The sequence below is a fragment of the Pleurodeles waltl genome, chromosome 1_2 (assembly GCF_031143425.1).
Source record: "Pleurodeles waltl isolate 20211129_DDA chromosome 1_2, aPleWal1.hap1.20221129, whole genome shotgun sequence".
NCBI classification, from domain to species: domain Eukaryota; kingdom Metazoa; phylum Chordata; class Amphibia; order Caudata; family Salamandridae; genus Pleurodeles; species Pleurodeles waltl.
The window spans coordinates 646,358,255-646,372,790 of NC_090437.1; the positions used below are offsets into that span (position 1 = coordinate 646,358,255).

Here is a 14,536-nt window from a genome sequence, read left to right on the forward strand (position 1 = left end):
TATTTATCGATTTGTTCGTCTGTGTTAAGTTTAATAGTTACCTGGTCAATGTTTGAAATACAGATTTACTGAGAGTTGTGGACTGTCATTTAGCAAAGCATTTTATGTAGCAGACTGTTAACATGCATTTTTATGGCATTTCATTTTTTCCCGTCATTTGCAGTAGTAAACAATGCCACACTTTTCTCTGGAGGCTAGACTATGCCCTGCCAGCAGAAAGGTGTACTTTACTCTGACCCAGGAGATTCATTTAGCCCCCTCGAGTCGATAGGACCTGCAGACTCGAGTTACTTTGAAATACATATTTTCTTCTGAACTCCTGCATTATTATAACTTGAAACTGCTTTAAAAATTGTATTTCTACACCAACTAGCTTGTATTAAAGATGTTCTATTTGCAGTGAATAGGGTTTTATAACTGTTGTATAATAATATCCTGAAGAGAGACTTAATGTTATTGTAGCATACTGTAAAGCGAAATATTCTCTCACAAACATTGTGTCCTAAATAACGTTTACAAATAAATATTGTTGCATTGGATGTAGATTTTCTATTGTTAACTCCAACAGTTAAATATGGTGTCCTCAATATCAACAAATATCTCTAAGTCATATAGTAAAGTAGGTGGACAATGATATTCTTTTACTGCATGAGATTTTAGCACTACCCACATTTTGGAATCACTTTAGCCTGCTGAAATTCATACATGTGATGAGCATTTATTTTTCAGTAGCAGGGCATTCAAAAACTAATTTGTTTAGCTGATCATCTTGTCCAAATGCTACTGAAAGCAAGAGAACAATTTTATGTCGAATAATACAGTAGCTCAGAAAATGTAAATATGTTGCCGTAGTTTAAGAAGGACATTTCTAATTTGTAGCTGTTTTTCCTTCTCCAGAGGGGAAAAAGAGAGCCTGTCATCTTGAAACGGTAACGTAAATAATCTAACAAAATGTCAGCCTATCATGACCCAAGCACATATCTTAGTGAATGCACCTAACACGCACACATGCGTATGCGACAAGCCTCTTGGCAACCATCTTGGAATGGGTTTTCTTTATTAGGTAACTCATTCCAAGACTGCTTTTAATGTATGTGTTTCGATGCACGTTTGCCTGCAGGTGTGAACAAGCATTGGCAAAGCCAATAGCTTGGACATTTAAAGCTGGGACATATTGGCTTTGCCAAATCTTATTCTCTCTTGCCCTAAATTAAAAACGTATCTGAGGGATGAATATATCACATATAATGCAGTAAACCAAGTTCCTTAAGTGTATTTGTTAAGTACACACAGCTAAATAACTGATCAAGTGTGTACTGCAGTAGGTATAAATGCTTATAAGTATGTTTGCCAAGCAGGGTCTGATTTGGACAGAAAATAGGCCAAGCACCAAAACAAAATTGCCCCCTGTAGTAAATTAAGTAGCTAAAAAAATGGCCATTGTTTGCAAACTGGGTCAGTTTTGAACATTGTAAAGACACTCTGTGTAGGTGTTTGGCAAGGTGTGGAAGACTGCATGGGTTTGAGCTTGCTGCAGGTGATATTTGTTTTAATATAAGGGAAATCAAAAGTAAATACAAGCATTGGCAAAGCCAATAGGTGGCACCTATGTGTGAGTTATTGGCTTTGGAAATCGGTTAGGGGTGGGTATCGAGGGGTGGAGTGGATAACTAGGGGTGGGCGGGTAACAGGGGTTGGTAGCGGTGGGTAACAGGAAGGTTAAAAAAGCACTAGAAAGTGGTCAGTGCTGGCCTCTTTATAGGTTTTTTTTTTTTACTTCTGTTAGTGGGGGAGGAAGAAGCAATAACAGACTAAGCATGACACCAAAACTCTTTCCCCATAGGCCAATCAAGCATTTTGTACAGTGTACCACGTTAGCACCGCATCTGGTGTTTAATGTGCTATTAAAATGCCTGTCACAATAGGAGCAGCTGCCCATGAACAGACAGAACAGGAATATTGGACCCAGGATATGAGGCGCCAGTAGCATATGGATGGACAATATGGGGAATTAAGAGAAAATGAGCAGCGTGAGAAGCCACAAGCGATGCTGTTTATTGGTTAAAACAGTGCATACCACAAAGGCAATTGTTTCCCAGTACTTACAGAAGTCACCTGTTCGCCCAGCTCAATGATAATCCTTATAGTTAAATCAAACTTTAACCTTTCGCCAGCAGTTTATACATGGGTTCTGCAGCTGGCACTCACCCAGTGAGCCCTGCCTAGTGTCCAGGTAGGCAGCTGTAGAGGGCCCCGCCCTTGTTTTTATTGAATCTTGCTCTGCCTTCTTTCAGTGGGCCCCAGATTCTGGATGAAGAAACCAGACCCAGGGAAGCCACAACCATAATAATGAATTGACTTTTTTGATAGCATATGATGACAGTATGGAAGGTTCATAAATAATACTTGAATTACCTGCATGAACGGAGCTCCTCGGAATGAAATGTCTTTCAATTTACAAAAGCAAATGCTCATGTGAAACTTAGGGCTACTAGTAATGAAACCTGTGACCTTCAAAGGGTACGCAGGGCTTATAAGAAGGCGTTCAGCCCACATGCTATCTTCCATTTCCTGCATCCCCATATCTGGCGTGTACCCAAGCCCACGCACCATATATTCTCACAGTCCAACAAACCCCACAAACAAATCTATCTGCCACAGATTCCAGAGCAGGTGGAAATGCGCGTGTCAAACAGCGCGCGGCACTATAGGGTCCTGCACAGGCAGGTGGGGTAGCAAGGGTACCCGCAAGCAAGGGAAGTTGTGCCTATTACTATAGAAAAAGACAACTTGAACTGCAGTGCAGACATCCCCCCACATCCCTGCATCTCCCAGTGCTGCTGCAGCTTAAACTTCTATGACCTGTACACATGGCACGACACCAAGACCATAACACAATACAAACACTAGCAAACCCAATGGTTGATTGGCGATCGGATGGGGAAGGGTAATTGCGGGTGAAGCGGTTAAAGGGAAGGTTTAAAAAAAGCATTATGAAGCACGCTTCATAGCGTTTTTTCACTTCTGTCGGTGGGAGGGGAGAAGAAAAGCGGATGGGAGAAGAAACGTGGTGGGGAGAGAATAAACAGGATAAGGTGGGTGGGGGAGGTAAACGAAGAGCACTGACACGGCCAACATTTACCGGGTTATAATTTTCTTTTCTCTTTTTTTTTTTTTCAAAGAAATAGTACCTGCAGCACAGTGCGAGAAGGGGGTGGCTAGCGCATGCTCACCCAGGCGAGACCTAACGAGCCCAGCAGACAATAAAAATAGGTCCACAAACAGCCAAATACCAGCAACACACTGACCTGTTAGAGCCACCCCTCGCACACTGCCTAGTTCCCCTACTGACCAAGCCGATCTTATTGCAATGAATGCCGTACTGTGTGTGCATGCCCTATAAATAAGCCATCTTGTAACACAAAAGGCAAGCCAGTATGTACATACATGCATTGGATGGTAGTATAAAACAAACCTACAAAACATTTTCTTTTTGGCAAATACAAATGATCATTGTATTTTTTTTTAATGTATTACAAATACCAACAAAGTGCACAACTAGTCACATATAACAAAACGACACAGCAACATCGAGAGAAAACTGAAACACAGGGGCTGCAGTAACCCTTTCTTACCCAGTAGTGCAGAATGTATTTTTCAGGGGGCTAAGGAGCCCAAGGTGAAGGGTATCATGTGATGCAGGAATTCTGGCTTCAAGGACAAGCCAGTGGGAGACTCTGGATGGGAGAGATGTGTTGCGGTCATGATGCCTTTTGCAAGGGTGTCTTCTGCAACCTCGCTTTTAGCAACATGCACAGTGAGCGAACGGCCACCTGCACTGTCGAGCAGTTGTTGCACAATACCGATCTTACTCATGTACATGGACGTCAATTCACCGAAATGCCAGGGGTAGCGGATGCAACATCACACACCCTTTGACCTCCACTTTCACTCATACACATATATTTACAGATACACACACATTCACACTTACATACACTCTCTCACATAAACTCTCAATCACAAGCATAAACACTACATACATTTAAAAGCATTTTTTACTTCAACAACTGCCATGGAAGGGCATATTCCAGCTAATTGTACTCCATTTTTACCACACTAATAGTGAATAATATATCATTATTATTCACTATTAGTGTAATAGAAATTGACAGGAAACAAAGAGTTTAGCTCCAACTGACATCCATAACGGTAGCTGCCACTGTGCTCCTGGCACTAAATTTGCCACATCTGAGGCCGGAGGTCGCAAAGGTAGTGCCAACGGTAGCAAAGGGCAAGCCAGGGGTCGCGCCGGCATCTCTGGCGACCCCTAAATGACTTCCATGCTCATGTGTATTCTATTCTCTTCTTTATGACACAAAGCATAAACTAAAAACTCAATATATCCAGTTCATGATTAGGACGCTCAAAACTTTCCTAACCCTATGTGTATCTGACTTCAGTCCTACGGTTAGATGCTGTATACGTTAACTCAACGCATTAGGAAAAAAACATATGTATGCTTTTTAGTAAATGAAAAAGCTAAGCCAATTAACTCTGTCGACGCTTGCTCTATTTAATGTTGTTTAGCACCGACAGGAACAATGCTAAGAACAGTCCTTTACGAAAAGCATTTCGGTACACTGAAGAAACGAACAGTCACCTTTCTGGGGAGAGATCGGAACATGAACTCCAACATCTAAATGACTCGCCTGCCATCTGGCACAATGTGGTCCAAAGCACATTTGAGAAGTTAAGGTTGAGGGGGTACACGTGTAATTACATTTATTTAGCGCTTAGGACCCTTGAAAAGGGTCTGTGTTAGGCAAACGATGGGGCTAATTCCTAGCAAATGTTTGCATCAATCATCAAGTGACCTTTTACTTTTTCTGGCAAGGCTCCGAGTGAGAAGAGGGGCATGACCATGTTCCTATTGCTAAACTAAGATTAACAGAGCAAACAAACAGCCCGATAATGGCCTCCTCACAGGCTAAGGGTTCCAAAAAGTAACCTTTGCTCTTCAGTTAATAAAATGCTTATTTTATTGTGCAGATATGGTTTTGAATGTAGGCTGAGTAAAATACAAACGAATATTACTCAGCCTTGATGGTCAATAAGTGATAAGATCTTGGGAGTTGCTTTTGTTAATGTCGCCGACCTGCTTTCAAGGATAGGACCTCAGGTTTCCATTGTTAACTGGTGTGCGTGGATCACTTACATAGACAGGTGCTTTCATCAGTGCTCAGAATAAACTCGCGAAATTGTAAAATCTATGAAATTGGCATTCTTATATTATTATGCGTAGTTTATTAGTAGGGAATGATAGCAGAGGTGTGGGGTATTTTCACTAGGTTGTGCCACGATTCTCATATCAATATTGCTTTCCTTTATTAGGGTCGAGCACGCAAGGCGCTCTATTCCCTGGTGCAATCTCCCTATGGGCTTTTAACCACGCCGATGTCACGCCAATCAGTTTGGTTGGTTCGTGGGCTTGCCTTTTAAAATTTGTTTGATTTCATTAGTGAAAGGCATGCATACGTCATGCCTTTTCCAGTGTTTGTCGCACAGGCCAACTACCGAAAACATACAAGGCTCAATGTTTTCCTTATGGTTTCTTGACTACTTTTTCTTTTTATTTTGTAGGCAGCGCAAACTCGCTGGGCAGTAATCGAGCGCTTTGCATGACACAGACCCTGTTACATGGATAATTGCACTTTTGCTGGGTACATAGATAACTGCACTTTTGCCATGTACATGCCAGAGGACCCCCTCACAAAAGGTAAGTCGGGTGCTCCGACAGGGGAGGGGGTGTTTTGTGTGTGTGTGGGGGGGGGGCGTGTATGTCTGTGCATGTGTGAATGCTGGTGTGTTTTGCATGTTGTATTTGTGTGCATGTATGGATGTGTTAGTGCATGTATGTTGTGTTGTGTGAATGCGTGTGTGCTTGTATGTATGTACGTGTGTGTGGATATGTGTGTGTGAATGGATGTCTGCATGCATGGTTGAATGTGGGAATGAGTGTGTGAATGTGAGTGTGAATGAAGGTGCATGTATGAAGGGAGGGGTCTGGAGAGGGGAGCTGGGGGGAAAACCAGGGGAGGGGGGCGGAGAAGACCCCTATCAGTGACAAGGAAAGGGATTCTCTGTCACTGATATTGTCTACCGCCATGGTTTTCGTGGTGGTAAGGATGCCATGAAAACCATGGCGGTAGGCGGGGTCATAATCCCGCAGGCGGGCTAGTGACGGCCGCCGGGCTGGATACTGAAGTCTCCAGCCTGGCGGCCGTTATTGCCGTGGTGGGCAGTGTGGTACATAAGCGGTTTGACTTGAGCCATGTCTTAATATGGAGAAAAGTACCACCAGTCTGTTGGCAGTACTTTCCTCCATATTAACACCATCTGCCGGGGTCATAATGACCCCCTATGTCTTAAACATACCCCACTCACCTGTACTCTGTCCTGCAATGTGCAGTCACATTAGTGTTGTGTGTACTCCTACAGTACTGGATAGAGTATTATTTTTAAAAAGAGCTGCCTGTAGTTGTGACCTCCTCTATATTGTATTGTCTTGTTACAGCGGCATGCTCCATTGTCTAGAGTTGAGTTCAGGTACAGTACTTAAAAAATATAACTTTTAAGAAGAAGCTCAGTTTAACGCCAAGTACTGAACACTCCACTACTCGCAGCTGAACTCTGTACTCTGCTGTGATCCGAGTCATACTGCAGGGTACAATGCTGAGCATATGTAGAGTTTTTATGAACAAGAATACTATAGAAATGTCGGCTCTTAACCAGGGTCAGCCACCCTCTGTGCGCCATATGTCAAAGTACTTCACTTACAACAAGACATGGTACTGTACCAGACACTTCCTTTTAAAGTCTCCTGCGCAGCAGTCCTTTACATACACAAAAACTATCTAAAAAGTCTACCACTCCCATTCCAATGTTCACACTGCTAGACAGGGCCTAAGCTGTGCATTTGTACCAGATATACTGAATGACTCTCAGACACAAGGACACACACTTGCAAAGCCTCAGGCAGGCACTGATCTGATTTCACAGCCCGAGACCGCCATATATGGTCAACACAGCCATTTTTGCACTGGCCTAATCTGACTGCCCAACCCACAGCTGATGACAATCAGCCTCACCCCATCAAGGTTTTTGTTAGACTTTAACCTCCTCTCCCAAAGCTACTTAAATTGGCTCACTGGTTTTTACACCTTCTGAACAGTTCTCATAACATTGAGCAAACCAGCTGACTAACAGGTGCTGAATGACAATGGCTACATAATAAATGGCACTACAGCAGTTGTTCTGATCTTCATCCCCCACTCACTTCCCCTCACAGATATGTACTGCTAATGAGTGCCTGTCACAGAATCTGACAGTAGTCATAGCATTACACAGGCAGCAAATTAATGAATATTGACACTTAAATAGTGTATGTAACGACCTTTACTGTCTCTAGGTGCGGACTGGCTTAGGTGTACATTGATTTCTTCTCACAGCCAACCACCTGTATCCTCAAATTGTCTTTCCAAGCTATTCACATTAGGTAACACTGACAGCCCTTGAAGCAACTGACTGCCTCTTACAAGCTGTGACTAACTTTCGCTGCGCTTCACTCAATTTTCTAAACAATGGAGGCAATAGCTTAAACTTAGTCAACCACTGACTCTCGCATACATGTGCTACTCCATTTCCTAGGGGAGTCGCGGACTTACCACAGTTAATTTACAAAGTATTAGCAACTACTGAATACTTAGCACAGGCGTTGATGGTAACTGACAACCTCTCACCAGCACAGAAGCCACTCACTGACTCACAGAATGACTTGGGCACTACTTTTGGCCATGTTGCAGCAATACAGATAATTACTGCCCCAGTAATACAGATACACTTCTGCGACTCACTATCTCAAATCCCCACTTGCAGCATCCTAAAAAGTAACTGACACGGACTGCCTGTCATATGTACAAAAAACATTTCAATGACCCTGGCAAACAGTTCCTGCCTGAAAAATTATGCTTTCTCACAGTCTTCTCTAACTGATATTCACAGACATGGACTGCCTCCCACGTCCACATGCCATATTTAACTACATTTGGCTTTTTACAAATTTACATGAAAATTGGACTGTAAAAAAAAGCACTAAATGGCCATTTTATTCAAAAGAATTTCTCTTAGGATTGGAAAAGAACCCTATGAACGCTGCCTAAGGAAGTCTCACTTCTCACTTTGCTCACTTTGCTCACTTTGCTTGCTGCAGTCCAGATTTGGTCTTTGTGGCTGTAGGCCCCTGGTAAACGTGCAGAAAATGGATGGTTTCTGTGGGGTAAGCGGGTAGCATAAGTGGTGTAAGTTGTTAATTATCTCCTAAGAAAAATTTTGAGAATATATATATTCACGAGTTATAATTAACTGAAGTAAAACATTAAAGAAGCCTTGAGTCTGTTCTCGCCGTTGACATCGGCAACACCCCTTCTCCTGATCAACAGCTGCTGGAGTGGAGCACAGCTGAGAGCGAGCAACACGTCAAATGACTTTTGGGGGTTTTGCCAGTCACCCCACCTCCCGTCCACAGCAAGAACAGCTTTCCTGACAGAACACTCCTAGCTGCAGTCTGTATTCTCTGACTAGTTACCTGGTTGGCAACACTTGGCCGGATGCCCGCAGCCACTCAGTCACATAGAAGTAGTTGGAGGCTCATGCTGCTGCTTGTCTGCAGCTCATGTATCGCTTCCCAAAGGGAGCCATCACCTCTTGACCTTCACCTCGTCCTTATCACTGCTCCAACACTGCGCAGCCCCTGAGAAGGATACGTCCAGAGGCGAGGCTTCCGGTGTGTCCTGGGGGAGGGAGTGCTGTGGTGGGATGTGGCAGCAGGGAGATCAGTTAGTGCAGAGCATTGTAGGGTAGTTGCATGCCAGAGGGTTTGGGGACAGGTGGCTAGCAGTCCTAGTGGAGCTTGTGTTGTGGGCTGGTCAAAGCATCAGTCAATGGCCCAGAGTAGCTGGCAGTTGTTACTGTGAGTGTGAACTCTATTAGCTCCATATTGGAGGTACAAAGGATTCAGACCACCCAAGGGCATTTCATCGAAGAAGCAGTTACTTTAGCAACCAAAATTAAGCGCCTTTGTCTTTTCAGGCGCTGGTTAAAGTAGATGGCCCCATCAATGCAGCTGGCAGGGATACTTAAGATCCCATATTTCATACACAGAATAATGTACCCCAGCTCAGGTAAGAGAACAAGCAAGGTCAAATATTAACAAGCAAGCCCCCATCTGGGAATAACTTGAAGAACGGCACCTTGGGAAACAAGGTTGCTCTCAAGAGCTCCACCTCAATTCAAGATAACAGAAGTTCACCCTGTGAACCAATGTCTATTTCCTGAAACAAGTTGGAGGGGCTCAGTTGCAAACTGATCACAAAACCAAGCAGCTATTCAGTTGATTGGGGATAAGTCTCGACTACGCTTAATTGCAATATATTTCCTTGACTACCAAGCCTGTGAACTGTCCTCTTCAAAAGTAAACTTTAAAAGCACCTCTATTACCTCCTTGGAACGGTGCAGGCATTAAAAAACTGTGCATGGACCCATAACTAATTTTTTTAAAATTTACTGTGAATTTCTCTGTCTGCAAGAAACTTCGAAGGAGGGGGGGAACAACCCTTGATTGGCTAGCTGGAGTTTTTCATACCAGTGGAAAAACCACAAAAAAGACCACCTCAAAAGGGTGGTTGTCTTTATATGTGACTCTCAAGAAGGTATTCGAAATTAGAAAACACTACCTGAAAATCCCAAGGGTACTAGGAATAATAGTGGAAAACTGGGATTTCGGAAACAATATTGGTACAGTGTGAACAATTAATCTGTACATCAACCCACGATCTGATCAGAAAAAAAAAAACAGTATCTATCTTTTGGAACATAACATCATAGACTAAGGCACTAAATTTGAAAGCATTCCCTGGATAGTAACAGGAGACTTCAACTAAATTTGTGCAGTGTTGTAGAAGAGATTGCATTATACAGAACATGGGCCCCAAGTAGGAGGATTCCAATTCAATCCAGGCTTCTAAATATAGCAACCCTGGCAAATTGGACCATCCGCTCCTCAGCAGTGTGGAAGCTTTAAGACTGAGGGCGTTAAATGGGTCTATTACCTCCGGATAAACCAATGTCACACATGTGTATCACTAATAAGTATCAAACAAATTGGAATATACACTTGTCTCTCATTATTTCATGAAGTTGAAAGCTTCATGGTGATACCCAGATGTGAAAGTGATCACTATCCCTTCCAAGTATGCATAGGCAATGACAACAGTCTGGCAAAACCAATAAATGCAATTGGGCTCGAAGCACCACAGTACAGCTGGAGAAGAGTCAATTTGAACATAAACTCTATACCAAGCTACAACAGTTGGAAATCCACCAGAAAGTATGAAATCCGGTAGGCTGAAAACCCAGTAGCTGCTTGGGACATGTCGCATGAATTAAAAGCTTTCCTTTTGCCTTTGTGCAATAAGTATTCCTCACACACAACTCAAAGAAACTCAAAAACGTCAAGACCTCAGTGCTAAAACCTGGTTAAAAAAAATGAGGAACTTCAATTACCCTCAAGACCAGTTCGATGTGATGCGTAGGATTGTTTTAAGAAAAGCCCATACAAAAAGCCCAAGGGGAAGCAAAAGGGGCTCAGGAAGGTCAGGACTGGATCAATATAAGACCGGTATGCAAAAGGTAAAAAAAAAAGGGCATTTTGGATTTCATCAACTGTCTGGAAAGAGGTCCTGTTAATAGACAACAAGGCCACCCAAAAAGCATTGTTGGAAAAAATAAGTGCCCTTTGGTGGAGGTCAGGTCCGCAGCACCTCCCGACAAGTCATTAGATACATTTTCCTCCTCTAAAATACCATCACATAGAACTAGAACTAGATTAGGAAATATGGAAACGTAGAAGAGCTGGTGTCCTGGGTCTGATTGGACTGAAAGTGCACATTTTCAAACAGGTTCTATTGGATGGTGCAATTACTTATCCCCTGTTGGAGAGGAGGCAGGTCTTCACTGTCTTACACTGATAGTTTACTCCATATAAGGGGAGACATCTGCCATGGTGCCGGCCTAGAGTGGAGGATTCTCATCTGTGAATTTTCTTACAGTTTTACTTGAATGAAGGTTCGGTTCTTCGAGTTGTTGACCTTGGAACAATACAGTGTGGTGTATCTGAACATAAGCAGCCTATAAAGCACTTGGAGGGTTAGCACTTGGAAGGTTTGTGCAGTGTGGTCATGCAGGCAGAGGTGTAGGGGTGTCTTGCTGCAACATTTTGAATGGCTTTCATTGCTCGGAGTTGGAAGAGAAAGGCTCCTAGAGTGAGGTCACAAAAGACTACACAAGACTGGTTAGCTTAATATGTATAACTTAGATAAGAAAAATTTGTTGAAAGGTTCACATGATGTAGAAAGCATTTTTATGATTTGGTTCACTAAGGGAACTAGTGATAACCTTGAGGCCAGGAACATTCCCATCTTGTTATTTCAGAAGATGATGCAAGTTGTGGACCAAGTTTCTGAAGCCACATGGTTGTAGTCTGGTACTTCTTTTATTCTCCGCAGGTATCATCTCACATTTGGAAGAGTTACGTTTAACGTGATTTATCAACACCCACCAACTGAAAGATCAAGGCAGCAGTATTGTTGTGAGGCATCTAGCTCTAAAGGGGATGCTACAACTGTCAGAGTTGAGAAGAAATGTAGTCTCAGCGGGGTCTCTAGGATAATAGCGCACTAGCGTAGTTGAGACATATGCTTTATATAGCCCAAATGCCCCTTCAAAGGGCTGAGCATAACTATAGCCTTATATTACTCACTGACACCGAGACTGAGACCACTATAAAGAAGGGGTGTTTGGGCTGTGATTGCTGTGCATCTGCCAATAGTACAGCTTTAACATGTCCATGATGTTCTCAAGGCTTGTTGAGGTAGCAGGGCCTCTAAGTGTGCATAGCAATCTCGTACTTTGTCCTGCCACAATCCGTGCAGCTCAGTATGATGTGACATTTATAACAAACCCAGGAGTTGCAGCTAGATGGTGCAATTACATATGCACTGGATTTGTGACAATGCCATGCATTTACGAGCTGCCTTAAGAAGGGTTAAAGTACAGGTCATTCAAATATCCTCTATGTCCACATTCCACTGCGCAGTAGTGAAATAAATTGATTAACACACTTGCACTTGTTTTTGCATACATGGGCATAATGGACAGCAATGTGTTGCCCATTCCTGTTCATAAAGTATCACAAGTGTAGTATAAGGACTGACGGTCCCACAGCCAGACAAATGCTAGAATCGTAGGCACCAAAAACGCTGAGGAGACATATCAGAAGATGAGATGACACGTTTTAAGACACTCGCCTCAGAATTATACGTTTGCAATGAAAAAAAAAAAGTTAATTTATATGGTCGATGGTGAAGTACGTGGTGGTGGTATTTTATGTATTACTCACACTAAACATTAATTCTAAAAAATAATACATTCCTGAGTTGCTAATAAAATATTAGTGAATAAAAACTGCCTCACCCAGTCCTTATCCAAGTTTCCAGGTGCTTCAGACCATTCGTTTAAAATGGAATGTCTCAAACAGTACCTGCAATAGTGCTCCCTGACACATTACTTTTGCCTCGTAGCATTTTGTGCCAGACTATGGGCCCCACAGTACCTAGTATCACCTGCTCCTGACATTTTTAACGTAAACATTTCATGCTAGATTCACTGTTCATAAGATTCCACGTCAGCATCTTCACCCGAATCTATTTAGTAAAGCACTGAACGGCTGCAAGAGTAGTAGTAGTACAAAATCTTTATTCGACTTTCAGCAAGTCATAAAAGACATAACAGTCATAAAAGAACTCCATTTATGGTGCATACATACAATTTCACTAATAAGAAAAAGTCAAGGAGATAAGATAAAAATGGTAAGAATAATAAAAAGATTTAAAAGCCTACAATAAAAACAGTCTAATATGTCAATAAATAAAAATAAAATAGAAGCCCTATCACAATGAGTTACAATTCGATCGCCTCCTCCATAGATTTCCTTATCTTTAATACAGAACATAAAAAGTTAGCTAGGATTCCACACATCTCTAAAGAAGATAATGACTGGAGACAGGCATAAGCTGTGCGACACTGGGGTAGATTAATTGTCCTTAGAAGTGGAGCGACTAAACGCTTCCTCTGATAGGCGTAAAAATTACAGAATAAAACCACATGAATTGTAGATTGGGGTGTTTTTGCATCACAGGGACATGGATTTAACACAGTGGTCCAATCATTCATACTTGGAAATGAAACTAGACGGTGGAATGTGTCTAGTCTAAATCTTGTGAGAACGTAGCGGTAGCGAGGAGATACCATGTTTACCAAGTACGGCTGCATACCCTCAGCCGTCAAAATTATTTGATTATGAATGACTGAGGTTTTTTTTTATTCCCCCTCCCATCGTGTATCTTCTAGATAGTTTAATGCCAGGATACTCAGGTCCTTCCTGGATATCTTCTGTAAGGAAACTGGGTTGGTATAATAGTCTTGCTTGCCCATTTTTTCGAAGAAGGTCATGATGTATTTTAGCCATGGTACCCTTGATGTATATAGTGATTTCGTACAATCGGTCAGGATAGCCTTATTAAAACTGGTGTGTTCCGAAGTCCAGACTTTATGCCATAATAGTAGTGGCTGGATCTTTATCACGTCTGTAATAAAGGGAACCCCGAGTTCGGAATGTGTGACATACGATGAGGTGCCTTTTGGTACCCTCAACAGATGCCGTAGGAAGTCATTTTCCACTGTCTGCACTAGATCACAGTTTGTATGTCCCCAAATTCCTGCCCCATACGTAACGGCCGGAATACACTTGGCTTTATAGATCTTTATCATGTTGGGTGATGTAATCCCCCCAAGCCTTTTGGAGAAGAGTCGAAGTGCCGTCGTTGTTTTGGTCAGGTGTACTCTCTTCATCTTCCTGCAGTTGGCCCAGGAACCCAGTTTATCAAATGTGATGCCTAGGTATGAAAAGGTTTGCGTCATTTCCACCTTGCTATCTAGAATGGTGGTGTTATAAGTCTTGCCATGCTTCCTTCCGCAGTTCATGATGAAGGTTTTAGAGCGATTAACGGTAAGTCCCAACTGTGTCATGTATGTAATACAGGTTGTTAGAAGTTTCTGGAGAGCTATTGGGGTTCTGGCCATTAATACTGCGTCATCTGCGTAAAGTAATACTGGGACAGGTTGCTTATCTATTTGTGGTACATCTTTACACCTAGTGGCCAATTCTTTGTCTAAATTGTTTATATACATTGAGAACAGAAACGGTGCAAGAACACAGCCTTGGCGCACTCCTCTGTGTAGACCAAAGAGGCGATTACATTCCCCTTTTAGGCCGTACCTCACTCTTGCTCTGCACCCTGTGTACATTTCACGAATAAATTGGATGAGGGCTGGTTCCACCCCCATGTTTTTTAAGATG

General features: G+C 42.5%; 1 protein-coding gene across 1 annotated transcript in view; it reads right to left on the bottom strand.

The window, feature by feature from the left end:
- The window catches only part of MGAT4D (MGAT4 family member D), a 625,903-nt gene that overhangs the window by 255,111 nt on the left and 356,256 nt on the right, over positions 1–14,536 (bottom strand). The window lies entirely within an intron of this gene.